The 27,651-nt window shown below is 52.4% G+C and overlaps 1 protein-coding gene and 1 long non-coding RNA gene across 9 annotated transcripts in view; one reads left to right on the forward strand and one right to left on the reverse strand.

Annotated features, from left to right (window-relative positions):
- Positions 1 to 2,547: 2,547 nt before the first annotated feature.
- Positions 2,548 to 6,322, reverse strand: LOC146427904 (uncharacterized). Its single transcript, XR_014856292.1, has 3 exons — positions 6,257 to 6,322; positions 5,506 to 5,594; positions 2,548 to 2,695 (listed from the first exon to the last, which is right to left on the reverse strand). It is a non-coding gene; the product is annotated as an uncharacterized LOC146427904 (long non-coding RNA).
- A 20,804-nt stretch (positions 6,323 to 27,126) lies between these two features.
- Positions 27,127 to 27,651, forward strand: part of SCMH1 (Scm polycomb group protein homolog 1) — a 69,559-nt gene continuing 69,034 nt past the window's right edge. For 6 of the 8 annotated variants that reach the window (XM_085081174.1, XM_085081179.1, XM_085081177.1 and 3 more), the window contains exon 1: positions 27,129 to 27,247. The gene's annotated coding sequence lies outside the window, so the exon portion shown is untranslated. Of the gene's footprint in view, positions 27,248 to 27,651 lie in introns of all 8 variants that reach the window. The other 2 variants (XM_085081176.1, XM_085081175.1) reach the window with 2 other exon arrangements.

The raw sequence follows: 27,651 nt of genomic DNA on the forward strand, positions 1-27,651 counted from the left end.
GGCCAGGGGAGGCTCAGGTTGAATATTAGGGTAAATTTCTCCACTGAAAGGGTTGTCAGGCTTGGAACAGGCTGCCCATGGATGTGGTGGAATCACCTGGAATTGTTCAAAAGCCATATGGATGTGGCACCTGGAGACATGGGGCAGTGGTGGCCTTGGGAATGGTTGGACTCAAAGATCATAGAGGTCTTTTCCAACCTCAGTGACTGTGATTCTGTGATTCCATGATTCTATTCCTGTTCTCCAAGAGGATGGTCACCTCCACTCACTGGCTGTGCCATCCTCCCCTGTGGTGGTGAAACCAGCTGAGCTGTTCCCCTTCTGCAGTGCATGTGGGTGTGCAGGGATGTGTGTGCCCTGGGACCTGTGGGTGATGGGACACTGCATTCCGGCAGGGATGCAGTGGGCAGTGTGTGCCCTGCAGCCACTGTGACCCAGCACAGCCCCTGTCCCTGCAGCTGTGGCCCCCCAGTGCCCCTGGCAGCCAAACAGGGCAGCAGCTGGGGATGGGATCTGAGCAAACCCTTCAGCCCCAGGGGAGCATCCACATCCCACATTGCAATTCCACGTGTCTCAAACCTTCCAATTGTGACTTACACCCACCCTTCTCCATCATGGCTGTGCATCCTGACACCCTTCCCATCTACTTTTCACACTACTTCTTCCCACTTTTTATTAAACTTGTTTGTGGCTCAGGTTTGGTTGGACGGTTGATTGAGTTCATTGTTTACTTTTTTAAGCTCCTATTCCCTACGGACAGTTTCAGTTTTCATTAAAAGTTTTTCATCAGAATGAGCCAAAATTGTAGAAGTCTGTTCCTGGATTTTGATTAAGAGCTGAAATCTGCAGTGAAAAAAAAAATACATATTTCCCTCCATCCTTTTCCATCCTTCCTCCCCATTTTTATAGAAATCTTTCATACAGAAAATTCCTTTGCTGATCTGAGGAGTTGCCTCACACGGCATGGAGCAGGGGCTCATTTTCTCTGAGACAGGGACAGCAGGAACATCACTGAGCCATGATGAAGGTTCACAGCAGGTTCAGACCAGGGAACCTTGCTTGCTCAGCTGTCTTGACCAACCTGGGACATCAGCATGTGGCATTAAAATCATGGCACTGTCCAAGACCTGCACACTCCCTGTCATTCCCAGATGGACCAGGAGCCCTTCCCACAGCCAGCTGCTCCAGGGGATGTCCACACACCCTCCTGCTATGGTTCACACTTTGTTCATGCCATCTACATCATTATCTATGGAATGTAATTACCTCTTCTCCTTCCGTCTGCTACCCCAGTTCCTCTCTCTCAATCCCAAAGTGGTTTCTCCCAGCCCATGTTTCTGTTCCTGGAGGAAATGGGTTATCCTTCCTATCTTTCCATATGTGCAGAATCGCAGCTCCTACCCCCTTGCTTGTCACCGCATATTAATGGGGAGGAGGCTGAGATAGAAATGTATCAAAATGCAAGAAATCAGCTTTACTTTTGCATCCTCCAAAGCCTTACTTTGCTTTTTGGGCCGAACATATTGTGCATTTTCTGTAACAATGAACTTATCACACATATTATGATTAGCTGAGAAGGCACTTCCCACAGTAGAGAAAAATCCTTCAGATTGACTTCAAGTCTCAAATATTTTTAGATACACATACGTTTTTCCATGGGTTCTCTGACAAGGGGAATATCCTGCCAGCAGCTAGGCTTCATGTGAGAGCAGCTGGTCATCAGGCAATGGGATCTGCTGCTGTACACTGGGAGGAAGCAGCTGGTGCTGTGTTCTTGTTCCCTGGGCAATGCCAGGGCATTACTTTCCCCACGTCAGACTCATCTGGACAATACTGAAAAATATTTATTTTGCCACTCCAGAGTAAGTCCATCCCAACACTGTGACCACTCAAGGCACAGGGGCTTTTAGGATGTCCCACCCAGCCTGTGCTACAACCCACTGAACTGCAGTGCAAAAGTCATCTCTCTCTTGAGCACTGTGCCTCGGGTTTCTGTACAGCAGGAGGCAGGGAGAGCCTCTGGAAGATGAAGCCAGGCATGTGTCCCTGTGGCTTTGCTCTCCTGCTAATCAAGATGAGACAAGAAGTCTCATTCACCCACTGCCCCACCACAGCTAAGCCACCATGGCAAAATCCCCAGCTAAGCAAACATCTGGCAACTACAGCTGGAGCATTTCCCTGTGTGACAATCCATGGGGACAGCAAACACTCCTCCCTTTTGACCTCCCCCCTTACCTTTTGCAGACACCTGGTTACACATTTCTCCCAACACCAGGGATCCTCCACCACCTGCATCCATCACATCCCCACCCAGCAGTGTCCGACCACATGTCTGCAGGGAGCACAGACAGAAATAAGCTTACAAACACACCAGACAGGGAATAAAAGTGTTTTCTTTCTCACACAGATTGGCCAAACCTGGGAGGATGCTGCGTGGGGATAAATGCCGAGGACGCAGCAGCCCACTGCCAGCTGGCCAAACCATCCCTTGAAGCACATTTGGTGGCATAGGGAAATAACCACCATGTCAAACTCTCTGGAGTTAATTCCTGGGAAATGAGAGTGCTGTGCCACGATGAGCCTGGTGGCACAGAGCTCATCCCACAAGCGGCTCTGGGCAGCTCCTGGCCTCTGCTGAGGGCAGGATCTGGGGCAGTGAGGATCTGTGTTCTGGCACATCCACTCCATTCTTCACCTTCAGAAATGAAGCGTGCAGAAAATGAGAGCAGAAATGCCTTCACTTGACAGGTTGGAATTAAGAGATTCCAGTTTTTTATAAACAGTCTTCGGATTTCCTGAAAGTTACGGCACCGGGCATCATTTGTATGCAGGATGTGTTGCAGCTCAAAGGTACCAGAACTAATGCTGTCCTGTTAATGAACTGAGTGAGTAATAGCCATGGGTATAGAAAGCTTATGTCTGAAACTAATCCTAGTTAATGAATCTATTGTTACAGGTATTAAATGGTGACAGGGGGTTTCATCCATCAGCCCTCCATTAATCACAGCGTCCCCGCCTATGCTTATTATTTAGAAGCCAGCAAAGGGATCTTAATGATATTAGTAATAGAGCGGTTGTGGTACGTGACCTGGGACAAGCCAGGGATTGGAGGTGCTAAGTGTCTGATCGCATAAGGCATTTTAGAGGTGATTCAAGCAGCTTTGCTCCTCATGGCATGTTATCTTGTCTCTGCCAGCCTGCTCTGCTCACCCAGTGCTGCCTGGAGAGCACCGAGCCGTGGTGGCCACGCCAAAGCCTCCCCTCGCCTGCTGCTGCCTGCAGGAGATCCCTCTGCACGGGGGGCTCTGGGAACTCCTCCCTGCAGGCACCACCAGCTGCCCGAGTGTGCAGGGCTCAGCTCAGGGTCTGCCCAGGGTGCTCGCATGGCCACAGGAGGAATCTGTCTGCGCAAGTAGCCAGGTGTGAGCCCACGTGCACGAGCACAAATACCCACCCACCCACGCAGCCTCAGAGCAAATGACTCAAAGGTTTCTGTGGAAAGACGTGAGGAGCATCTGATATTCTACGCTAATTCTCCATCTGGACGTTCTCAGCATGTGCGTTGGGTTGGGATTCATCTCATCGTGGTCCCCTAAAGTGATATTTCAGCCCAGTGGAGGGCAAGGCACTCCCCAGGGCAAGGCAGGGCAAGGCAGGGCAAGGCACTCCCCAGGGCAAGGCAGGATCTCTGAGAGGGCCAGGACAGTGTCTAAGGTAAAACAGGCAACCAGGACTTCATGGATGCCTTTTCATGCCTGCAAGGCTGGCTCCCACTGTGTGCACCATGTTGGAGTGCTGGTGGTGGGAATGAATATCAGCCTGACACCTTGGCTCTGAGTAGGTGAGGCTGCATTGCATGAGGGCTCTTAAGGTGGGCAAGGACGAATAAGTTTGGAGGAGGTTTTGCTCTGAGGGTTCAGTAGTTCTCTCCATTCTTCTGAAGTCTGCTGCACCCTGAACATTTATCAGAGTGGCTCTGGGTGAGGGGCACCCAGTGGATCAATGCTCTGGCCACCATGGCAGCAGCAGGGCTAGCAGCTCATCCTGGGGGATGGGCAGGGATGCTGTGAGTCAGGGGTTTCCCTTAGGATGTGAGTGCAAAATCCCAGACATAAAAACCTACAGCATATGAACAACCCAGAGGCCCCTGCACAGCTTTCATGTTGAGCCCCCGCTGCAGTTCATGGTCTGCTGAGTTTCCAGCTGACAGAGCAAGCTCCCCAGCTGGTGCCACAACTGCAGCAGTCCTGGTGATCTGCTGGAGCTGATGGCAACAGAGGGGTTTCCATGCAGGCAGCCACAGCGCTGGAAGAACAGTGGTCCCTGAGCTCAGTGCCCAGGTATCCAGGACCCCCACAGAGCTCACAGCATATGGGGAGCTTCTCCCCAGCAGGCCAAGGCTGTCAGGGACAAGACGTGTTGGTTTGATGACCAAATGCAAGGCAGAGTCAATGAGACAAACACTCCTCTTTAAGTCTCGTTGCTCTCAATAAAACTCCTCCCTAGATAACGGAGGCAAATGACACCTGGGCTGTACCAGCCAGGGCATGGCAGGACCAGGGCAGTGACTGTCCCCTGTGCTGGCACTGGTGAGGCACCTCTAATGCTGGGATCAGTTTGGACTCCTCATGACATGACAGGCATTGAAGGGCTGGAGTGTGTCCAGGGCAGGGAACAGAGCTGGGAAGGAACTGGAGCCCCAAGAGTAGCTGAGGGAGCTGGGAAAGGAGCTCAGCATGAAGAAAATGAGGCTCAGGGGGACCTTGTGGCTCTGCACAACTGCTGACAGGAGGGGACAGCCAGGGGGGTCAGGCTGTGCTCCCAGAGAACAAATGACAAAAGGGAATGGCTTCAAGTTGCTCATGGGGAGGTTTAGGTTGAATATTAGGGAAAATTCAACAGGCAGCTGTTGTGGGAATGCTGTATGACATCCATGCTGAATGTCCTGCTCTGGAGAAGAGCTGAGCTGTGATCAGTGCTGTGTCCACACAAGAACTGGGCACCCTCCAGGTGTCTCTCCTCCCTGCCCATTCTGCAGGGTCATCCCATGGTGCACTGGCACCAACAAGCTGGGCATGAGGCAGCTCTGGTGACCTGCAGGGTGGATCAGCCCTTTTCTGTTCCCTGCAAGGACTCCAAACCCTGCATTTCTGTGGAAAACCAAGGCAGGTAATCTGCCACTTGGTTATATTTTTAGGTTAATAGCAGATGTGTAAATATATATATGTCTCATCTTCACAGGTACTCGGAGCCAGGAGCTCACCACTTGCCAATGTTTAAAACAAGCCCAGAGCTAACTCGATAAACTGACTGTAAATCCAGCTCTAACCTGACTCCCAGCTCCCAGGCTGAGGCAGCAGATCTTCCCACACAGCTGACACCAAAATCTGCCCACAAGCAAGAGGGTAATACCCCCAGCTGGGTGCTCACCCCAAATCTTCCTGCCATGAGAACAATGTGTTTTGGGAATTGTGTTTTCCTGCATTGTCAGGAAACCATCTTCACTTTCCTGTCTGCTCCAGAGGGAGAAGATGGATGATGGCTCCAAGGGATGCAGGCATCCAAAACCCAGGGGACAGTCCAGAAATCTCTTTCTAAAAGGGTAAAGAACCTCAGTGCCTTTGCCTCATCAGTCTGTACTCACAAGGTTCCTCCCCCTTGAAGAAGAAGGAAACTGCTTTTATCCAGCAAGGGGAGCTGAGATCTCCCCATCACCTGCATCCAGGAGCTGGGGCTTTCAACAAAATCCCCAGGGATGCAGGGTCTGGCAAGCAAGGCTAAGCCCTGGCCATATCTGGCCAGCAAAAGCTGTAGAGCTTGGTGTGCCCGTGGCATATGAGCCCTGGCACGGAGCAGGCGGGTACCTGGCCTCCAGGAATGCCATGCTGCACTAGGACAGCAGCCAGCAGAGGAGGAAAAGGGAAGAGGAGAGATAATTATTAGTGATTGAAACTGATTGCATGAAAGAAGGACAGATGTTTCTTGTTGTGCTTGTGTGCCTGAGGCTACGGAGCCATGCAAGAGGCCGGGGAAAACTCCTTCTCAGCCTGGGAATGCTGTGGCACTGAGCTGCATTCAAATGAGGGCTAAAATCCACACACGCTTTCCCTCTGACTCTTTCAAATCCACCCAGGATCTGGTTAAATTGCCAACCTCCTCACTCCCCCCATGCACGCAGGTGATGTCCATACAGCTCCCCTCTGGCCAAGGGCCACAAGGTGATGCAGACTCCCCACCTTCTCTCCACACCCCATACCTGCAGCCATCCCAGTAAGGACCAGGCTCTGGGAGATGATGGGACTGGAAACAGCACAGCCAGGCCAGGAAAAGCAGGTGGGGAGTTGATTTTGAGCACAGCATCTATAAAGGCACAGGACTGAAGTCAGGGAAAGCCAGAGCAAAACAGGCTTTTCTCTGAGAACAGGAGGATTTACTGGTCACCATCCTCCCTTGCAGGACCTGGGATGGGGGATCCTGCTAATGTGTTCCTTGAGAAAGGATGGTCACCCGTGGGGAGAGCCAGCTGGTGTCCCCACCAGGCTGGGGAGAGGCTGTTGAGGGGACACAAAGCCCCTGTGATGTGTTCTGTGGGCTGCAGTGCATGTTTAATGCTATAAAATATGCAAATAGAGGCTTGTCTTAGCGATGTTACTGATGGTGGTGATGTGCTCCTGGCACCAGTTCAGCTGGCTCCGGTGCCAAGGCAGGATGGAGCCAGAGATGCATTCAGGGAACTGAGTAGGGGTCTTGTCCCACCGTGGGGGGAATCAGCCCCCCCCAGCATGGCCTGAGCTCCTCCCTTGGAAGCCCTTGGAGGGACCATCCTGTTTGTGACCGTTGGGTCCCAGGAGCCCCAGGCAGCACTCCAGGCTCGGGGCAGAGTGGCTGGAGAGCTCCCTGTCAGGAAAGGATCTGGGAGCGCTGGTGCTGACAGTGGCTGAACACAAGCCCAGGTGTGCCCAGGTGGCCAAGAAGGCCAATGACACCTGGGCTGTACCAGCAATGATGTGGCAGCAGGACCAGGGCAGTGACTGTGCTGGGCATTCCCTGTGCTGGGCACTTCTGGGGCACTTACAGTCCTAGGGTCAGTTTTGGACTCCTCATGACAGGACAGACACTGAGGGGCTGGAGTGTGTCCAGAGATGGGAACAGAGCTGGGAAGGATCTGGAGCACCAGGAGAGGCTGAGGGAACTGGAAAGGAGCTCAGCCTGGAGCAAAGGAGGCTCAGGGGGACCTTGTGGCTCTGCACAGCTGCTGCCAGGAGGGGACAGCTGGGGGGGGGGGCGGGTCAGGCTGTGCTCCCAGGGAATAGGGACAGGAGGAGAGGAAATGGCTTCAAGTTCTACTGGGTAAGGATTAGATTGGATATTAGGGAAAATTTCTTCACTGAAAGCGTTATCAAGCCCTGGCAGAGCTGCCCAGGGCAGTGGTGGAGTCACCATCCCTGGAGGGCTTTAAGCGTAGATGTGGCACTTGGGTACATGGGTTAGTGATGGGACCTGGCAATGCTGGAGAAAAGATGATCTTGATGATCCTAAAAGTCTCTCTCCCAGCCTTCATGATTCTATGGTTCTATCCAGACTCTGACCTGCACTGGTTCCACTTGAAAGAACAGTTGGATCACTTCGGATATAGGGAGGTTCTAGGGAAGGTCTGTGGGAGGCAGCAGGGCTCAGACCAGTGCAGGCTTCACTCCGGGAGGAATCCAAGGGAGATCCAAGGATTGGCACAGCGGATGGGTGAAGGTGACGCTCAGCCCCAGAGGTGCCACCACCAGCGCCTGCTACCGGCTGAAGCGGCGGTCATCCCCAGCAGGTGGCTGTCCCCAGCGGGGTCACCGCGGGGGATGGCTCTGGGTGCCCCGAGCATGAGCAGGGGGAGCTCCCTATCCCCGCGGGGCGCCGGTCCCGGATCCCTTCCCTACCAGGGGTGCCGAGGGCACAGGGCCGGATCCCCCTCTGCCGGGCGGCCTCAGGATACACCCCCTGTGCCCGACTGGCTGTAGGGCCGGTGCCTCTGTCCCGGGCTGGCCGCAGGGACACCCCGCTGTCCCGGTCCTCCTGTTCCTATCCCCTTGTCCATGTCCCCCCGTCCCTGTCCCCCCCGCCGCCCCCGGCCAGCCCCTCCCGGGCAGCGCCGATCCGCGCGCGGCCACTGCCCCCTGGTGGGGACCTGCCGCCGGGACACGCGGTTGCCACGGAAACGGGATGTTGGCTCCGTCATCGCCACCCCGAGCCCCGCGGGGGCAGCGGGGGACTGGAGCGGCCCGGGGGGCACACGGCGGTCGCATGTCACGGTGGACGCGCAGGGGCCGTGCGAGGCTGTTCCCGAGGGCGAGGGCGAGGCACGGCTGCTCATCCCACCTTGAACCCCCACTGCCATGGAGGCACAGGATCAGAGAACTCCTTAGGTTGGAAGGGATCTTAAAGATCATCTAGTTCCACTCCCCTGCCATGGGCAGGAACACCTTCCACTATCCCAGGTTGCTCCAAGCCCTGTCCAGCCTGGCCTTGGACACTTCCAGGGATCCAGGGGCAGCCACAGCTTCTCTGGGCACCCTGTGCCAGGGCCTCCCCACCCTCACAGACAAGAATTTCTTGTAATATCTCATTTATCCCTGTCTTCTGGCAGTGGAAAGCCATTGTTCCTAGTCCTGGCACTCTCTTCCCGTGTAAAAAGTCGTTCTCCTTTTTTATAATCCCCCTTTGAGTACTGGAAGGACTTAATCCCCCCGCAGTGCACAGCAGGGGTCTTTTCCCACACAGCCTCCCAGCCCTGGCTTCCTCAATTCCTCTCCAGCTGCCCTTGCTCTGGCACTATGCAGAGAGATCACACTCTTGCCTCTTCAGTTTAGGGGAAAGGCCCTGATTTTCAGGACATCAGTCCTTCTGGCATGCTCCTGCTCATTTTGGGAACACCCATGCATGTACAGCTTTTGGATGGTCCTGGTGGCAGCCAGGGTCCAGCCTTGGTGTTTCTCCAGTTGCTGCTGCCCTGCATTGGCCAATGCCAAGGAAATGCTATGTTTTTCCCACTGCCAAAAATCACCTTCCTCCAGCAGGAAACGGCACTGAGCTGTCTTGTTCTTCCCACACTGTAGACATTCCCTAGATATCCCATGTCATGCTCCCAGGCTGGGCTGGTGCTTCCATGCACCAGAGTACAAATGAGTGACACCTCCATGGCCAGCCACAGCTGTCCCCTGCCCACCAAGCAGCTCCTCTAGGCTCACAGGGCCTCTCTCAGACCACTGTGAGTCTCATTTCAGAAGAAATAAAAGGGAGATTAAATGAGCCCCAGTCACCTCTCCATTCCCTGGGGGCAGCCCTGGGCGCTTGGGGATCTGCACTGAGCCTCGTGGAGGTCCCAGTGTGGATGTCCTATGTGCTGGGCAGGGCAGCCAAGCATGGCAGCCCACCAGACACCTTCTCTCTTGCCTCATCCCTGCCTTGGAGCTCTGCTCCAAGCAGCCAGTGGGATGGCTGGGCTGGTCCTGCCTGCACCACTTCATTCCAGGACCACTCCAGGCCCTGCTCCAATCTGGGATCACAGGTCCTGTCCAGGATATCTGCAGAGTCAGGACCTGTGCAGAGGCTCAGCTCACCCCAGCACATCTCCCCACAGCCTGACAACCTAAGAACCCAAGCTAGGCTGTGTGTGCACTTGCTGGTTTTGCCATCTCCCTGCACATATCCTGCAAAGGATAAAATCATTCACAGAATGAGAGAAGAGCTGAGGCAGAAAGGAACCTCTGGAGATGGTCTGCCCCAAATCCTGCTCACAACAGGAACCTCTGGAGATGGTCTGCCCCACGCCCTGCTCGCAGCATCCATGTGTTTGTGTGTCCAACCATGGGGTGCACATGTGTCCATGTGAGCCCCTCCCTGCACAGCTCGGCCCAGGATTACACAGCAGAGCAGAGCAGGACTGGGATTTGAAGGCATCTCTTCTCCAGATATCAGCACTGCCTTTCAAAGCACATGAAAGGCTGCAGCTCCTGAGCAACCAAAGCCCAGCTTGAGGAGATAAATGTCCTTCTACTCAGCCTCAGCCTTTTCCTGCCACACGTGTGATCTTTCTGCTCTCCTGGGCACTGGGATTTTGATGTCTGACATTGGACTGGGGGCTGCAGGAGCTTGGAAAGATCAATGTCCCAGGAAGGGGCCTGGCTTGGGTCCAGGGCTGCTGGAGACAAGATCCCCACAGTCCCCACAGTGGGGAGAGAAGACAGAGCTAGCACTGGCCCCAAGGGCCTTGTGTGGGGGGACACGGGGAGCAAGAGAAGCAGCATCTCAGCCCCCCAGCACTGTCCCAACACCTCCACCACTGTCCTGGCCTTTCACAGGGACCAGCAGCTGGAAACCCCAGTTTCTCCTGTGCTCCCTGCCTGGGGCAGGATGGCTGGTTCTGTCCCTTGAACCCTTGCTGGGGTTCAACCTCAGCCTGCAAATAAGTATCAACCCATGTGAGAGAAGAATAAGTTAATAATTGAAATGAAGTAAAATATTATATTAATAGTAATAATAATAATAATAATAATAGTAGTAATGAAAATGAAAAGGGAGATAACAAGAGGAATAAAACCTGAGAAAAACAAGTGATGCCCAATACAACTGCTCACCACCCACTGCCCAGCCCATCCCCCAGCTTCCGTCAGCAGCCCCAGGTGAGTCCCCCAGTTTCTATACTGGGCATGACCGTCCATGGTGTGGAATATCCTCTGGCCAGTTTGGGTCAGCTCTCCTGGCCATCACTGGCAGAGCATGGGGTACTGAAAATTTCTTGATTTAGAGGAAGCACTACTCAGCAATAGCTAAAACATCACTTTACCACCATTGCTCACATTCCAAATCCAAAACCCAGTACTGTACCAATTACTGGGAAGAAAATTACTTTATCCCAAACAAAACCAGGATACTCTCTGCCATGCCAGGCTGGCACCAGAGCAGATGAGGACCTTCCCCTGGCAGGGAGCTTTGCAAGTCCCACCCCTGAGGCTCTGATGCACCCACAAACCCAGCCTCTGCTTTGCCAACCTGCACCGGCTGTGCTGGCCATGCTCCAGCAGACCCACGGTGTGGGGAAACCTCCTCCTGTTGTTCCCCAGGCAGTGCCTGAGCACAGCTCTGCTGCCTGGACCCACAGCAGCCGAGGCCACCCTCACAGTGACTGCACGAGGCCACGCATGACCCAGCCCCCAAACTCACAATTGCCCTCCAGCTCCTGCTCCAACCTTAGCCAGCCTCCTCTGCATTTCCCCAGGACCAGAAATCACACCCTGGACCAAAGGGAAGCTCCTAACAATGGTTTAATCACAACCAAAACCTTTCTGCAGGAAGTTTGGGGTTTGGGAAATCGCTGCTCAGTTTTTGTCCTGGCGTAACTTGGTGTTCTCAACCCATCTCAAAAAGCCTCTTGTTCTTTCATCACTTCTGCCCTCACACTGGAGAATAATATTTTCACTCACACGCTGAAATTAGATCCCAATGTTTCTGCCAGCAAGGCTTTCAATAACTCGCTTATGTTCCTGGATGGAATTGCTTGGCAGACTGTGCTCGGGGTGAGGGGGAGTGTGGAGAAAGACCCATGAATCTCCCACAGCAACCCCCAGCCCACATTGGCTCTACCATCTGACCCTGATGAAGGACGGGCAGAGGATGAGCATGGACAGGGATGACCCCTCAGCATGGCTACAAGGGGATCCTCCATGAGCTCTGGAGGAAACAGGACTCTCTGCTCAGCACTGTGCAGTTCCCTAACACAGAGCCATAATGCCTAGATCCTTCCCAGCAGCTCTTCAGGAGATCTGAGCTGCCTTCCAGCCTGCAGGGCTCTGACAGTGGATGAGGGGTGCCAGCAAGTGTTCACCCACTGTCCTTGTGCCCCTGGCACCCTGGTGGGTGCAGCAGCAGACTCCAGACCCCAAAGTGCTGTAGTGCCAGAGAGAGGATTTAGTTTTGGGGTTCCTCAAGCTCCCAGCATTCCTGCCCAAGCAGCACCTGGAAGTCCTGGTGGTTCTAGGTGCTGAGCACACTCTGATTGCCACAGCACTGGGCCAAGAGCCCCAGGGAACGAGCCAGCCTGGGGATGCTGCAAGCCTGCCAAGCGGGCAGCATGGAGCAGGGGATCCCTGCCAGCCTGGTGGTCCGTCTGGCATGCTGTGAAGCGGGTTGGCAATCCCCACTCTGCAGCAACCTGCATGGCAAGCTGCTGGGGACTCAGCGAGCCTGGAAGCCATGGGTGCCCATCTGCCAGCCTGGCAAGGGCTGGGCAGCAGAGAAGCCACGGCTCCCAGCACCAGCAGGGTGGAGTTGGGAGGCAGGACAGAATCCTGCAGGACACAGCCAGGAGTCTCAGAAAGCTTGGCAGGGGCTGGAGAGTTCTAAACACTCTTAGCCACTCTCATATTTCAGGAAATCAACCTAGGAAGGAACCTCCCTTGCCCATCAGGAAATCACAATTCTCCAGGCTGCAATTCCAAAGTTATCCTTGAAGCATCTTCCAACCAGGTCACCTCAGCTCTGCTGTACAGCATGTCCTGATACTCTGGGAGCTGCTGCACTGCTAGCACTGCCCACACCTTCCCACAGCCCCTGGGCACTGGTAATCCCTGTCCCTGACTGGCCCCGAGGCTCAAGGGCACCACTCCAATGCCCCTGTCAGCACACACTTGATGGGAGCTCAGCATCTCCTGTGGGCTCTTACAGCTGCAGAGCCAAACTTTCTGAAGGCACGAGAAGTTGTTTATAAACAATGGGGAAATAATATGTCTCCTCATATCCTCAGGAGTATCATGGTCATTTTCCTTTGACTTTTCCAAGACAGCTCATCCTCTGGCACACTCAGCATGTGGGGAGCTCAGCTGGGTGTTTCACACAACTATGAACATCTACAAAAATGACTGTAAGGGGTCTCTGTGTTAGATGCAGCTGTGTCTTAAACTTCTGATGGCTCACAAATATTCACCAGGATGGCAGCACTTACAGCCCAGATACTGCAGACATTCCACACACGACTAACCTGAGGCTGGAGTGTGCTCCTTTGGGAGCAGGGGCTCTGGCAGGATGCAGAGGTACCTCTGGGCCGTCCCTGTGGGTGAAGGTGGAGCCTGAGCCAGCAGGTCTGACCCTGCTGCTGTCATCACTGACCTCCCTGCCCAGCAGGTCACTTCCTCTCCTAGGTTCAAACCAGCCCCAGTTCTGCTGCTATCATTCAGAGGAGCTTTTCAACACCACCACAGGAGGCTGGCAGGACTGGGGCTGGGAAGTTCTGGCTCAAGCCCTCCCAACTGCCACAGGTTAGCTTCCCTGGACACTCCCTGTCCCCAGTTTGCCCTTAAACCCACCCTTCCATGACAGAGTGTCCCAGGACGTGAGGCAGGAGATCTGAGTGCACAGAGGGATGTCAGCCCTGTCCCTCTGCTCCAGAGACAATGCTGCTCAGCCTGAACACCTCAGCAGCTCTGGGAAGTGAAGCCTCCTCAGGCCTTGGGGACAGGTGACCAGATTTAAGGTGCCCCAGAGGCACAGCAGGAAGGTCATGCTGAGCAGTGAAGGACAATGCCGGCGTGTAATCATGGTGTGTAATCATCCCTTTGCTTCCAACTGAGCTTTGAAACAACACACAGTAAGCTTTTTCTTTTTAATCTCTTGGGAAATGTGTCTCTTTCCACCTCCAACAGCCTGAATCCCTGCCCGCACTTCTGGTGGTTTCAGCTGCTGTAAAGATGCCTGTAACGAGGAGAGACAAGACCATCCGCTCCTCTCGCCTGAGCCACGCTTCCCAACAGCAGTTGCTGATAATCTGTGCCACAATCAGCAGCGCAATTTGGAGATATTTCACCTTGTGAATGCACTGTCAGAGGGAGAGGATTGGATGGCCAAAGCTCAGCTCTCCCCTTATGCCAAGCAGGAGTCACCTGGAGAGGGTCTGGCAGGATTTATGGCCTCTGTAAAGGGGGCAAGAATTTGCTTTTATTATGAGCTGTATTTCTCTCCTTCAGCAACCTGCAGCTTTTACCCCCTCCAGCAAGTTGCTGCTGCCATCCCTTGCTGCAGCCTCACGGGATGGGAAGGGCTGGGTTTGGGCTCACACAACCTCATCCCCTCCACTCAAGGGGTGCACAGCCCCGGCGGCATGAGGGGACCAGGTGGGACCACATGGCCGAAGCTCCCTGGGCTACTTGTCTCCTCCTCTTCCTGCTGCTGCCAGCCTGCCCAGCCCCTTGGAAGGCACACAGCACCACACAGGGGGCCAGGAGCTCAAGTCTGGGAAGAGATGCAGTAGCACAACCCAGTCCTGGACCCCTTTTCTGACTTCCAGGTGAAGGACTGTAGTAAATTAATCACTCATGTTAAAAGTGACACCACCCACCCCACATCTGTGGTTATTGTAAGGACAAAACAGTCAACTCAGTCCTTCTTGAGCCAAAGAGTAGATGCTGAAGGCTTTGCCTCAAGAGTGTCTGTTCTGGATGTCCCCAACAGGCCTTTCTGCAATAAAAGGTATATCAGGAGGAAAATGACCTTGCAGAGCCTGGAGTGGATCTGGAGAGCCTGGTTCAGTTGCTGCCTCAGTTTCCCCCCTTGGGCACTAAAAATTGTCCAGCACCAAAGATTCAAACAAACTATTTCCTAATTAGCATCCGTACCCCATCTCAGACCAAGCTCTCCAACCTATCTTCTTTCCTTTTCTCTTATATGACCAGGTCCAAGTCTCTTCAAAGTTATCCTCAGCTTCACTCAACCCTCCTGGCCAGCCCTGATATTTTTCCAGGCTGTTGCACCTGATGATGAGTACAATCAAGGGTCTTTGTAGAAGAAAGGAGAGGAGGTAGCTGGGAGCTGTTTGGGTCAGGAACTTGGTCCTTGGGATATAAAATGTGCTGATGGCAGCACCTCACCTTCTCACCTCCAGAGCTTTTTGGTCCTCAGGGCCATGGAGAGCCCTTTACTTGCTGGCAGCAGCAGCAGCAGAAGGGATCACCCCTGCACAGATCAGGAAGGAAGGAGTGAAGGCAACAAGGAGCTGAAGCAGATAAAATGAAGCTAAAGGAAAATGCAGGACATTTAAGAACATTCAACCAGCACAGGAAAAGGCTCAAGTGCACATTGAATAATATAGAAAAAGTGCAGATTTTTTTCCCCCAAGACTGAGAAGATTAGTGCTCTGAAACACTGCCTAAAGCACCAGCCTTCCCTTCGAGTGAGGGACTCTGTGCACAGAATTGTGCTGAGTGACGGGTGCTTCTCCTGGCTCAGGGCAGGTGTCACAGCACAGTGCAGGTGTCACAACACATGGCAGGTGTCACACTGTGTGGCTCTGCCCAGGCACACACCAGGTGAAGGCAGCTCCAGGTTACAGAGGGACTTGAGGAATCTGCAGCTGTGTCTCCACTGCCACAAGCTCACTGCAAACCCAGCTGGCTCCAAATGCCACAGGGGAGCTGGAGCCATGCGCTGAGAGGCTCCAGCAGTGATTCAGAGCAGCAAGGGATGAGGGAACATTTCCATCACCTATCAAACCTGACTGGACCCAAAAAAGGAATAGCCCCCGCCCAGACAAGGTAGCAATAAACCCAGAGTCTGCATTCCCCTGAGCATTTCCTGAACCTCAGTCCTGCTCCCTCCCAGTAAAGCACCTGTACCACCAGCTCTGTAACACAGCAGGAACTTAGACCGTGAGACCTTCAGAGGCAGAGGAGAGATTGACATGTGGTGGATAAGTTTTAAACCTCCAAGTCATGCTTGAGTCAGCTCTGGGCCCACTGGCTGGGGTTGGTCCCAGCTGGGTGTGTGAGAAATCCTTTCAGATGCACGAGCTAGAGGTGGGCATTCAGTGATGGTCACAGGAGCTTTTACCAGAGCTCCAAAATTGTCCTTCTCTCTGTTTGGGCTGGAAAAATGCTCCCACCTCTTTCATCTCAGTCCAGGTCCAAGAAGAAAAGACCTCTCTGGTTTTGCAGAAGAAGCATCTCTCTGCTGCCCTGGGCATCAGGTGAGCCCAAGATGGAGCTACCTCAGCCTCTACTTTTTAACCTGGCTCAGAGGAGCTGACAAATATAAATCTCCCCCACCCACAATGCAGCAGCATGAGCAGTGCTGGTTTCTGGTGTACCCCTGGCTCCCTCACAGCCCTTTCAGCACTCACAACCTGCTTTTCACAGCTTCTCCTACTTACTCCCTTCTCCAGGACTAGGAGGAGAGTTAGTTCCGACCTTTGAAGACTGTTTTAACTGAAGGGAAAACAGCTAAAATGAAAACATCATTTTAAAATCCTGATATCATTAATTCCATCAAGTTTCTTCCTACCCTATGTTTCAATTTTTGTTTCCCTTTTCTGAGTGTTTTCTCCCCCTTCCTCCATCCTGCGCCTTGCTACCAAAACACCATACCCTGGAAAGGTTGAAAGCAAGACCCCAAAACTGTCTTTTCTTCACTGCCAGTTTTGTCAAATTGGAAATGTAAAAGATAAATTTCCCCAGGCTTGTTTCCCCCTCATTTAACCGGAGGCACTGTGGCAGGGGAACATCCTTGTGAGCAGGTGTGCTTCCAGGCTGCTCGGTATGTCTCCTACCTATGGAAGCAGATGGAGGCCCATGGCACCTGTGAGGCGTTCATCTCCTATCTGTTGTTCTCTTTCTTTCTCATGAGCATCATGTGTTTATTCCCTCTTTCAGACTCACAAGTCCCACTGGAGTTGCCCCATGTTTTGCCTTACTTCGGCTCTTCCATTTTTCCCCACATCCCATCCATATCCTGACATGAACTTACACATCAGCAGATTGTTCTGCCCAGGATTTTTCTTTATGGGCTTGCTGCTACACCCCTACTAAAACTCCCCCAGCTTTTTAGCTCCACAGTGCTCACAGTGCTTCTCTTCCCATGCTTAATCTGCCAGAACTGCTCACAGTCAGTCTCTTGGAAAGTGTCTGATCTCTGAGCCCCTCCTGGAGCTCATCTCATTCTGCCCTTCCCACACATCACATTCCTCTAGATTATCAGTGGGAAATCACTGCTGGACACACTCCACGATGCCACGAGCAGCCACAAGCTCAGCTCAGCACTATTTTGCCCCTAAAATAAGAGCTGCTCACTAAGAAGGAGACAGAGCTCTTAAAAAAGAGCATTTTTTTTATTTTCAGCCACTGAGTAAACACTACTGCAGTGTCTTCTCCACCACAAGATTCGGGTCAAAAAGGAACTTGCCCTTTCCTGACCTGCTGATGATCAGGGGAATTTTTGCTTTCTTCACATCAGGAGCACCCCTCAACTCCTGCTCATCTGGCTTATTTCCCTTATTTTTGGAAAGCAGGAGCAGGAACTCCTAGTGATGCCCATTCTCCTGCCTCCCATAGGCCACCATAGGCTCCAACACTCCATGTTCAGCATCCTGCAGATCTCGTGTCTCTGGCACAGCTGGTGACACTGTAATAAACACTGAAACTAATAGCAGGTATTTGTGAGCCATGTTTTGTTTCCTGCAAAATGTTAATAGAGAAAAATCTGCAGCACCATGCCAGGAAATCTTTTTATATCTTATTTCCAGACTACCCTAATATCAATTTATATCTGCAATTCAATTAATGTTCTGGGAGAGGCAAATTAGCATTAGTGGGTCCCTCTGGTCCCAGCAAAGCAAGTTCCCACAAAGAGAGAAAGTCTGGCACAGCCTTTCTCAAGGGCTCAGAGTGGATCAGTTCAAGACTCTAAACACACAGAGATCTCCTAAATAACCAGGGGGTAGCTTCAGACATGCCCTGAGACACCTTTTGTATCACAGAACAGCACTTAACCCCTCCTGAAACTGGTAGTGGGGTACATGACACTTCACCTGTAAATCTGCCTGCTATTAAGTGTATCATGTTTGAACTTTATAGATTTTTAAACATTAATCAGATCAGACGATGTCACTCAGCTATGCATGGCACTGCTGGATTTTAAGCTCACAGAAGCAGCAGTATGCTGCAATTTTAATTTAAGCAGAACAAGGAAGCTGGTCTTAAAAGAAAATCAGGGCCCCTTCCGAGTCCTCTGAGGACACTGCCTCAAGTTGTGCCAGGAGAAGTTGAAAATGGATAACAGGAAAAATACCTTCACTGAAAGGATGGTCAGGCATCAGAACAGGCTGTCCAGGGCACTGATGGAGTCACCATCCCTGGAAGTGTTCAAAAAGCATGTGAATGTGGCACTTGGGGACATGTTTTAGTGGTGGCCTTGGCAGTGCTGCAGGCCAAAGTGTACATGATAGGAAAAGCCTTCTTCCCTTCAAAATCCCTGCACACTGCGGGCAGGGAGGGACTCTCTGCTCCATGGTTTGTGCAGAGGCAAAGCCCTGGAATTTTAAAAAACTCCTCATGCATGTCTCCTCAGCATGCTGGCAACGTCCCGAGGAGAGCAAAGACATTACGTAGGAAAAGTTCTTCTGAAAGCAAACAGCTCCATTTCCATACTGAACAGCCCGATCTCTGAGTTCATGTCCTGAAATAGCCCCGGGAGCCATTTCCCAGCAGGATTGCCCAGGAACCTCCCCCCTTCTCCAACACAGTCTCTGTGTTCGTGTCAATATCAATGGGCAATAAATAACCAAGCGACACATCTGCAGGAAAACACAGGATGACCTGGAAAATGCTCCCAGTCCAGAAGCTGCCCACGGCCCCCAGTACCCATGTGTGTGGGAGACACGTCCTGCAGAGCCTGGCACTCGTTAATAATCCTAATGAACAACTTACAAATTAATTCACCAAAATGATTGTCCAACTGGCTTCAAGATGAGCAGGCAGTCAAGGATCTGCTGCAAGTGGTGATGAGGAAAAGGCAAATGCAAGGTAGAAATGGTTGCCAACAAGTAGTGGGCAAGCTTGATGGGAGAATTCCTGCTGCACCACAGTGGCACAAGGAGCCTGCAGCGAGGAGCAGTAGAATTCAAGCACTTCCAGCCCCACAGGAATGACCAAGGGCTGGACCTGCTTTCCCACCTCCATGGGGTATAGTATTTACCTCCCAAAGCAAAGGAAAATGGCTGAGATCTCTCTTGACCTGGGAGAGGCTTATCACACGCAATCAGGAAATAATTCTTTTTGATTTGGAAGACACGAACAGGCTGCATGGCTATTTCTGGGAAAAAACCTGCAAAAGGACTGCAAAAAATTAAAGCCAAAATTAACTGTTAGAGATCACTTACTGCAACTTTTATCTGCCACAAGTCTCACCCAAACGCTCTCTGCTGAGCCTAAAGTAGTGAAGCTGAATATTTCAATCCTATAAAACTCAGCTGCCAGAAGAAAGGGAGAGACCAGCAGGGCCACTGGAAGGGCTGGGGTTCATCACAATTCCCCTCAGACAAACATGGTAAACCATATGCTTCGAGTGCGATAGAAACCCCTCAGATCTCTGTCAGCCTGAGGAGCAGGGTCCTCCTAGGGTTCATGTTCCATTTAAAGACAAAACAGACAATTCAGGGCCAGTGGAGTCTCTCCATCACAGTGGGTGAAAGCACGGTCTGCCATACTCCACCTCCAGGTGGGACAGCGCTGCAATAATTTGGAGAAAGGAAAACCCAGAAAGGCAGGACAAGTCCTTCTGCAGATACAAACAGAAGCTTGGTGTGTGCTATGTAAATGCAATCTCTGCTCTGGGGCAGGAATTCCCCTCTCCAGATCAGTGTGAAGGGGTAGAACCCCAGAGTGAGCTGCTCAGCTTCCCTGGTCCTGGTCAGGCCACCCCTGACCTCTCCCCTCTCTGCATCACCCCCATTTTCATTCCCAGCCCCTCCATCTCATTGCACCTTCCAGCTGCTTCCACACAAGCGGGGCACACGCCGTGGCAAAGATCTTTCAGCTTGCTGTGCCAAGCATGAAGAGCTCCTTGACCTCGAGTCAAGGAGCTTTTCTAGCCCCCAGAAGACTTTTGTAGCTTTTCTTCCAGACCTCTTTGTGCTTCTACAGGCCCTGTCAGAGGCTGACAGCAGAGCTGCTGTGTTGTTCCTGGAATAGCTTTTCCAATGCCGTGTGAAGGATCTAGGTCACTCCTGACTCCTTGCTATTCCCCTTTTCATAAACCCAGTGTCAGGCAGATACACAAAATTACTCTGAAGCTGCCCTGAATGATGCTTTGTGAGCCAGAGTCTCTCATCCTGGGGTATGCATTTTCCAGGCTCTCAGGGGCAGATTTGCGGATGGATTTTGAAATATAGTGGCTGGACTGGGGCTATTTAATGGTCCCGAGGGTTTGGCAGCTGTAAGCTGCCCTGCTTGGGACTTTTCTCCTCTGCAAACCTTACTGTAGATTTTATGATTATCATCATCTTTACTAAAATTACTTCGTAGCTCTGTCTTTTTAATTTCTAGTCCCAGTAGGAGCAGCACCTCTCCTTCATCTCAGTGCGTTGGCATTGGTCAGAGGCTCTGTCGCAAAGCCAGGCACAGCTGACATTTAACATGCCCAGTTTAAGGCATTAATGATTTCCTTGCTGGTGCTGTTTCCTCAGGGATTTGTATTCAGCCTCCCTACCTCACAGTGCTGCCAAGGTGCTGCTTAGAACTGCTTAGACATGGTCTAGACCAGTGGATGTTTTCACCAGCCCCAGTCTCTCACAGCAAAGCTCACGAGTCTGTCCAGCCAGAGCTACTTTCTGTACCAAAAGCCATTAATTGTGCTCTTTAGCCAGTGTGTAGCTGCAGGAACTCAATTATCCCTCCTACCATCTGATCTGGGTTCATGGCTTCCTTTCCCAAACCATCATGACAATTTTGTAAATCCCTAGTCCCTTGGGATTTTCCAAGTTTTCAAGGCTTGCTACATCTCATAGTTCACAACAAAAACTCAAACAACTTCCCAGCTGGTGCCTTTGTGTACCCTGGGCTTAGACTCTCCAGAGTATCACCCTGAAAACATTGGATGTCACTAGGCTTGCATCCTCCTTAGTGCAACATGACAGATTTTCCAAAGAAAACCAGCTGAGCTGGGGCAGTATTTCATAGAATCACAGAATCACTGACTGGTTTGAGTTAGAAGAGACCTCAAAGCTCATCCCATTCCACCTCCTGCCATGGGCAAAGACACCTTCCACTATCCCAGGCTGCTCCAAGCCTGTTCAGCCTGGCCTTGGATACTTCCAGGGATCCAGGGGGCAGCCACATCTTCCCTGTGCCAGGGCCTCCCCACCCTCACAGCCAGGAATTCCTTCCCAATATCCCATCTAACCCTGCCCTTTGGCAGTGGGAAGCCATTTCCCCTTGTCCTGTCACTTACAAAGAAAATCTTCCCAAAAAGATACATATGACCTTCAGTCATGTGTGGACTCTACTTTCTGGCTTGTTAATTATGTATTCTTTCCAGTGCCTAAAAGAATTGATATTATTTTGCATTCCAAATGGATATTCTGTCCTGAGGGACTAGAAAAGTGCCACATTTGCTGGAGGGTGAGCCCAGCCAGCAGTTGATGAAGGAGCTGCGAGCTATTGGCTATATTTTTTAGGGAGCAAAATTTAGCCAGAAAAATTGAACGGAGATGGGGACTTCCTGCTGAAACTTTTTTTCAGATATTGAAAATGGTCACATCACTGCAAGGAGGGCAACAGCAGGAATCCCTCCTATGTCACTGGAAACAGAGGGGAAAAAATAGTAAATTGATGATTCCAAATTGATATGTATATGTCAAAGAGCAGTAAGGGCAAATGAATAGCAAGGCATATAAATAATAACATTTTATATTGATCAGTGAGTCTAGGATGACCCTGAATCCAAGCAATGCCAGAAATTTAATAGGAGGTTTGAGAAAGATGACTCAAACTGAATCAATATCTTGAGCTGTTTCTTCTGTCCAATAGTTTATGATGATTCTGAAAAACCTCTTGCTAGAAATTTTTTACAGTAATTCAAGATGCTGAGCAGGTGCTATGTTGGGGAAAATAGCAAAAAGAAAAGAAGGGAGAAAGTTCAAAAGGAGGATTGAACATGACAATTGGTTTCAAAGTTTGGGTGAGAGTGCAAAGGTCAAAAACTGATGAAAATTTTCATCTAGCTCAGACCTGCCCTGTGTCTCACAGGACAGGACTTAGGGATATGATTTACACTCTCCCACATCCTTTGGGAAGGATCTCTCTGCTCACTTGGCACGAGCAAGGCGCGGACACCGGCAGTGAGCAGTGAGTGCCCAGCTCTTCCATGTCCCTGCTGCTCCGTCCCCTCTGCCCCTGCCCCTTCTCCGCACCCCAGTGCCTCTGGCAGGGAGCCCACGAGCAGCCAGCGCGCTAATGACCCATCACAGCAGCTCGCTGTGTCCCGGGGAAACGGCGTCTCTCTCCGATATGGGGATCAAAGAGGCCTCTGGAGCCGTGAATCCCTATAGGAGGATGAGAGGTCGGCTCGGATTAAGACGTGCAATAATTTGTGAAGGGTACGAACAGAAGAAATGAGCCATTAGGGGCAGGATTCGTGGCTGGCGGGATCAAAGAGCACCAGTAGGAAATGTTTAGAAGGCGCTGGGAACAAAGGGAATTCAAACCCATATGAGTCTATTAATAGACACAGGAAATTTATTAACAGCGGCAACAAATCAAGTGTTCAATAACTTTCTAAATTTTGCTTTTGCAGAGAAACCAGATCTTTTTTCATAAGGCCGATGAAGGACTTGCAAGACCACTATTAGCCAAGAAATTTCAGCAACTTACTCTCAAAATAAACTGATATTTTACACCTACACCTGGATAACCCAAACACAATCATCCTTGAATTGTTGACAGAGGTGTATAGCATGCTTTGGAAATATCAGACAACTGCTGAGTTAGGATTGTGACAGCCTGAAATCGGATAATTATGGGTTGTACATTGATATTAAATAATAATTAGATAATAATTTCATATTAGAATAACAGAAGGATTATAAATATGTACCCAAGCTTGGTGGGGTGCTAAGCAGGAAAAGCAAGGTGGGATCAAGAAAGCAGCAGCTCCAGGAAGAAGTTCAGGGGGAGCAAAGCAGACCTGAAATACAAGGAGTGACTCTTTAACAGAGGGGGTTTAGCTTAAATTTGGGTCCCTATACTGACAGGAATGGGTATATTTAACCAGGACAGGGGCCATGAGCCCTGGACATGGCATAGTAACACCTTGGCACTTTGCATCCAGGCTTGGCATCCACCTGGGATGTGGAAAAGATAGAAGTAGTTGGAAAGAAACAGGAGAAACAGGTATGTGTTATGATGACAAGATGTGTTCTTTTGCCTCACAAGGATATTGGGGGCTCACAGGGGTTTGCAGCAGGCAGCCTTTGCCAGAGGGTCACTGTGCAACTGGACAGAGAAGGACAGAGCTGCCTGCAAATGCCTGGGACGTGAGGCCAGGATATTTCCCACTACCAAAAGAGCATTCAGGTATTCACAAAGGTGATTTTCCAGGTCATGCAGTCTTCGGAACAAAAATAGACTCTTTTGGGCAGACAGACCCTGGTAAATTCAACAGCTGGTCTCAATATGAGATTCTTCTGGGAAAGGAAACTTGTGGAAGGCTCTGCAAAGTGACCTGCTGCTTGTTGGGGCTTTAATCTCTGTAAATAACCTTTTCCTCTGCCTTTTCAAGGCACGGGGAGAAGATTCCCTCCCCTCTCCAAGGAAGATGTCAGGTCAAAGAACATATCTATGAGAGAAGCAGGTGCACATGTTCCTTTAGATCTTCCTCCTCTACGTCCATCTCTGTGCCCTCTTATTCACCTTTTTATTAAGTATTAGATTCAAGATAAAAAGGTCACGGACCAGGGAACATTAGGCTTTTTCTTTCAAGCAGAACGTGCTCTGTAGTTTCAACCACACCAGACTGAGGATCGATTTGTGGCAGAAAACAAAGTTCATTAATGGGAACAATGCAAATAGAGGAAACTGGCCTGGGAGGACATTTGGTGCTGCATCACTGCAAGGCACTAATGAGGGAGAAAGAGGGAGGTGAGAAGGGAAGACAGCAGGAGGTTTTCTTCCCAGTCATGTTGCCTTACAACCCCCTCCTCCCTCTCCTCCTGCAGGTCCTGCTCCAGTGTGTCCAACACCCCATGCATGTACCAGTGAAGGGTACCAGTGCCCCTTTGAGGGGGTTCCCTCCCAGACATTCGTCTCCAAGAGCTGGCCCCAACCAGGCTGCAAATGTGCTGAGCTTTTCTGGCAACACTTCAGAATAAATGGCAAACCATTGCTGTGGCTCGTTTCCATTGTAGTATTAATCAAACTGAATTCCTGGGGTGCTCATATGGATGTCATATGTAAATCCTCTGAATTCAGCTGCTGCTCGTTTCAGATTAAAACTAATGCAGAAATTTCACTCCTGTCTCCATCTTGCAGCTCAGAGCTCTTGCGCATTTATTCCATTCATGAAATCCTGATTATTATGGACATGAGGGAATACCAGAGTTGATGAAACCCATGAGAAGCGTTGGTAATACCTGCGAATTTATAGAGGAGGTGCTGAGGTGCAACGTTAAGAAGCCTGATATGGAAGTAAACATGCCTCTGTACCACAACCAAATACTCCACATCTTAAAACAGAAGCCCTCACCAGCATTTCAAACTGTCCATCCCTCAATGTGAATATTTCAGAACAAGTGTTTCAGGCCAGTGCTGACCCTCAGCAGTGGTCAGTGCCACCATTCAGAAGACATGAGAACCCTCCAAACAGCAGCTCTGGAACAGCTCTGAGTTTAGAGTTTTGTCCCTAGTTATTAGAAATCCCACTCTGTTTGATGAAGTATATGTCTTTATTTATAATTTTTTTGTGGTGAGAGACAAGCAAATACAGGTTTATTTTGCTCTGAGAGTACTGATCTCTTTTTTTTTCCCCTTGAGAAGGGGATCAAAGAGCTGTGGACCCCAGCAGTCAGCTGCTGATCAGGCAGAAGCTCTTTTCAGCCTTGCACACACCGAACCGAGTCCAGCATCTGAACTAGGACAGCATGAGCACCAACAGGGTGTCTCTTGCCCTCAGTCCAGCCAGCAGTTTTGGTCCCTTGGGAATACTTCAGCCTTCAGCCATCATAGTGATGCCATTGACTTCCCCAGAGGAAAAGGGAGGAGCACAGGAACAGGCTGAGGTGGTTCCAGCCCTTCCTGGAAGGCTGGGTAGTGGTGGGAAGGTCCCAGTCTGGAGCCCTTGCCCACCCTGTGCCTCCCTGGCTGGCATCAGCGTGGGTTGCCAGCCAGGACTGGGAGGTTCCACAGATCTGGCAGCGGGCAGTGAACAAGGGTGGGACTGTATCTATCTTCTGTGTGACCTGGTTGCTATTTAAGATGAATGGCTTCCTTCAGCTGTGATCCCTACAGTGGAAGCAGAGTCTTCAGCACAGCAAACCCAGCAGCCAGGATAGAGCAAATGGGAAATGTCATCCTCAGCTGGGAACTTGGAACACTGTGTCCTGACTGGCAAGGGTGGGAGATGGCTGCACCAGATGAAGGGTGCAGGGCTCGGGGTGAAGCAGAGGGTGGACTCTGCTATGGACAGATGTGTTGGTGAGGTGGCTGTGGGGGTGTTGGTGCAAGGGCTGCAGGGATGTGGGTGGGACAACCCTGATAGGGGGCTGTGGGGATGAAGGTGGCTCTTGCAGTAGCCCATGTCACACAGAATCACTGATTGATTGGGTTGCAAAAGCCCTCTAAGATGAATTCCAGCAGTTACCCCAAAGCCACCACTAACCCATGTCCCCAAGTGCCACATCTACACATCTGAAGTACCTCCAGGGAAGGTGACTCCACCACTGCCCTGGGCAGCCTGTGCCAGGGCTGGACAACCCTTTCTATGGAGAAAATTTTCTTAATATCCAATCTAAACCTCCCCTGGCACTTGAGGCTGTTTCCTCTTGATCTGTCACTTGTTACCTTGCAATTCCCAAGAAGGAAGGTGACAGGGGATGGTTTTGGTGTACCATGTGTAGACTCTGGTCATTCTACAGGACAGAGAAGGTCCCCAGCGAGGTCCATCTCTGGTCAGGAGACAGCACCAAGGGTACTCATGGGGTCAGCTTGCACAGGGTTCTCTTCAGATGGAACCTGGAGATGATGTGTGAAGGTAATGAGGTACAACAGTGGCATGAGGGATCCTTTTAGCTGGGAGTCACAGGGGTCTTATTCTGTCTGGGGGGAATTTGGGGACACTGAGTCCCCAAATACACCTGTACATCTGTGGTGTCTGGCTGGGATGGCACTGCAGGGAGAGGTCCTGCCCAGTCTGGAAGGAAAGGGATTATCTGGTGCCTGTCCCCAAGACTTGGTTGTCCCCAATCCTGGCCACCCCCAGTAGGGACCCAGACAAGGATGGACATCACTCTGCAGTACCCAGGGGGGTCTCTGATGGGCACAGGGGATCCATCAGGTCACAGTGGGCTTCTGCCCTATGCCCAGAGCATCCCGGCTGGGCACTTGGACATCCACTCCCATGTCTGGAGATCATGGAGGGGGTCTGCCCCTTGCCCAGGTGTCCTGGGTGGGCATGGGGGGGTCCGGCCCGAGGCTGGGGCTCATGGCGGGAGCAGGTCTGTTCTGTCCCAACGGTCCTGCGATGGCACAGGGGAGTCTGTCCCCAGGTTGGGGCTCACCCTGGAGGTCTGCCCCGTGCCTAAATGGTCCTGGGACGGCATGGCGGGGAGCCGTTCCCAGGCTGAGGATCATGGTGGGGGTCTGCCCCGTGCCTGGAGGGTCCCTTGAGGGCACAGGAGCTCCTCCTGTGAGGAGGGAGGACACTGAGAGTCTGCCCCGTGCCCATGAGTGCGGGATGAGGACGGGGGTCTGTCCCTGCGGGAGGACGGTCTGAGCGGGCATGGCCGGGGCGCAGCGACGGTGGGGGGGAGACTTTGTGAGGGCAGAGCCGAACCCGAGCCGAGCCGAACCCGAGCCGAGCCGGACCCGAGCCGAGCCCGAGCCGAGCTGAGTCGAACCGGAAAGGAGCTGGGCCGAGACAACCCGAGAGGAGCCAAGAGGAGCCGAACCGAACCCAAGCGAGCCGGGCCGAGCGGACCCATCCGAGCCTCGGTGGATCTGCTTTTGGGGTCCCCGCACTGGCCGGAGCCGTCCCGGCGGCGGGGGCGGCGCGGGGCCGGGCCGGGCCGCCGGTCCCTCCTACCCGATCCCCCCTCCCCGATCCCCCGCCGCTCCCCCTTCGCTCCCTCCCGTTCGCTCCCGTTCCCTCCCCGCCTCCCTGCGCAGCGCGAACATGGCGGCGGCGGCGGCGGCGGCGAGGGACTGAGCAGCGCCAGCGCTCGGCGGCCGCGCAGGTGAGGGGACGGCCCGGGGCGGGCCGCTCGGCTGGGCTCGGTCCGGCCCGGCGCGGGGAGGCGCAGCGGGGGTCGGGCCCGCAGCCCGGCCCGGATCTCATCCGTCCTGTCAGCGCGGCCCGGCCGCCGCCTCAGCGCGGTGCCCGGGCCGGGGGCGGCTGTCACCGCCTGCACCTGCTGGTGCCCGTCCGGCACCGGCCCTCCCGGCGGCGTGGCAGCGCCCCGGTGTCTCCCCGGCCCCGCGGCAGCCCGGCCAGGCTGTGCGTCCCGGGGAAGCCTCTTCTAGGGCTTTGTTGTGCTGCCGGGTGTCCCCGGGCAGGGCCTTGGGCAGCTGCGGTACCGCCTCGCCCCGAGGCCTCGGAGCGGTTCTTGGGCCGGCCGGAGCCGCCCCCCTCCCCGGCGCC

The sequence above is a fragment of the Lichenostomus cassidix genome, chromosome 23 (genome assembly GCF_008360975.1).
Source record: "Lichenostomus cassidix isolate B80296 chromosome 23, HeHo_3.0, whole genome shotgun sequence".
NCBI lineage: Eukaryota > Metazoa > Chordata > Aves > Passeriformes > Meliphagidae > Lichenostomus > Lichenostomus cassidix.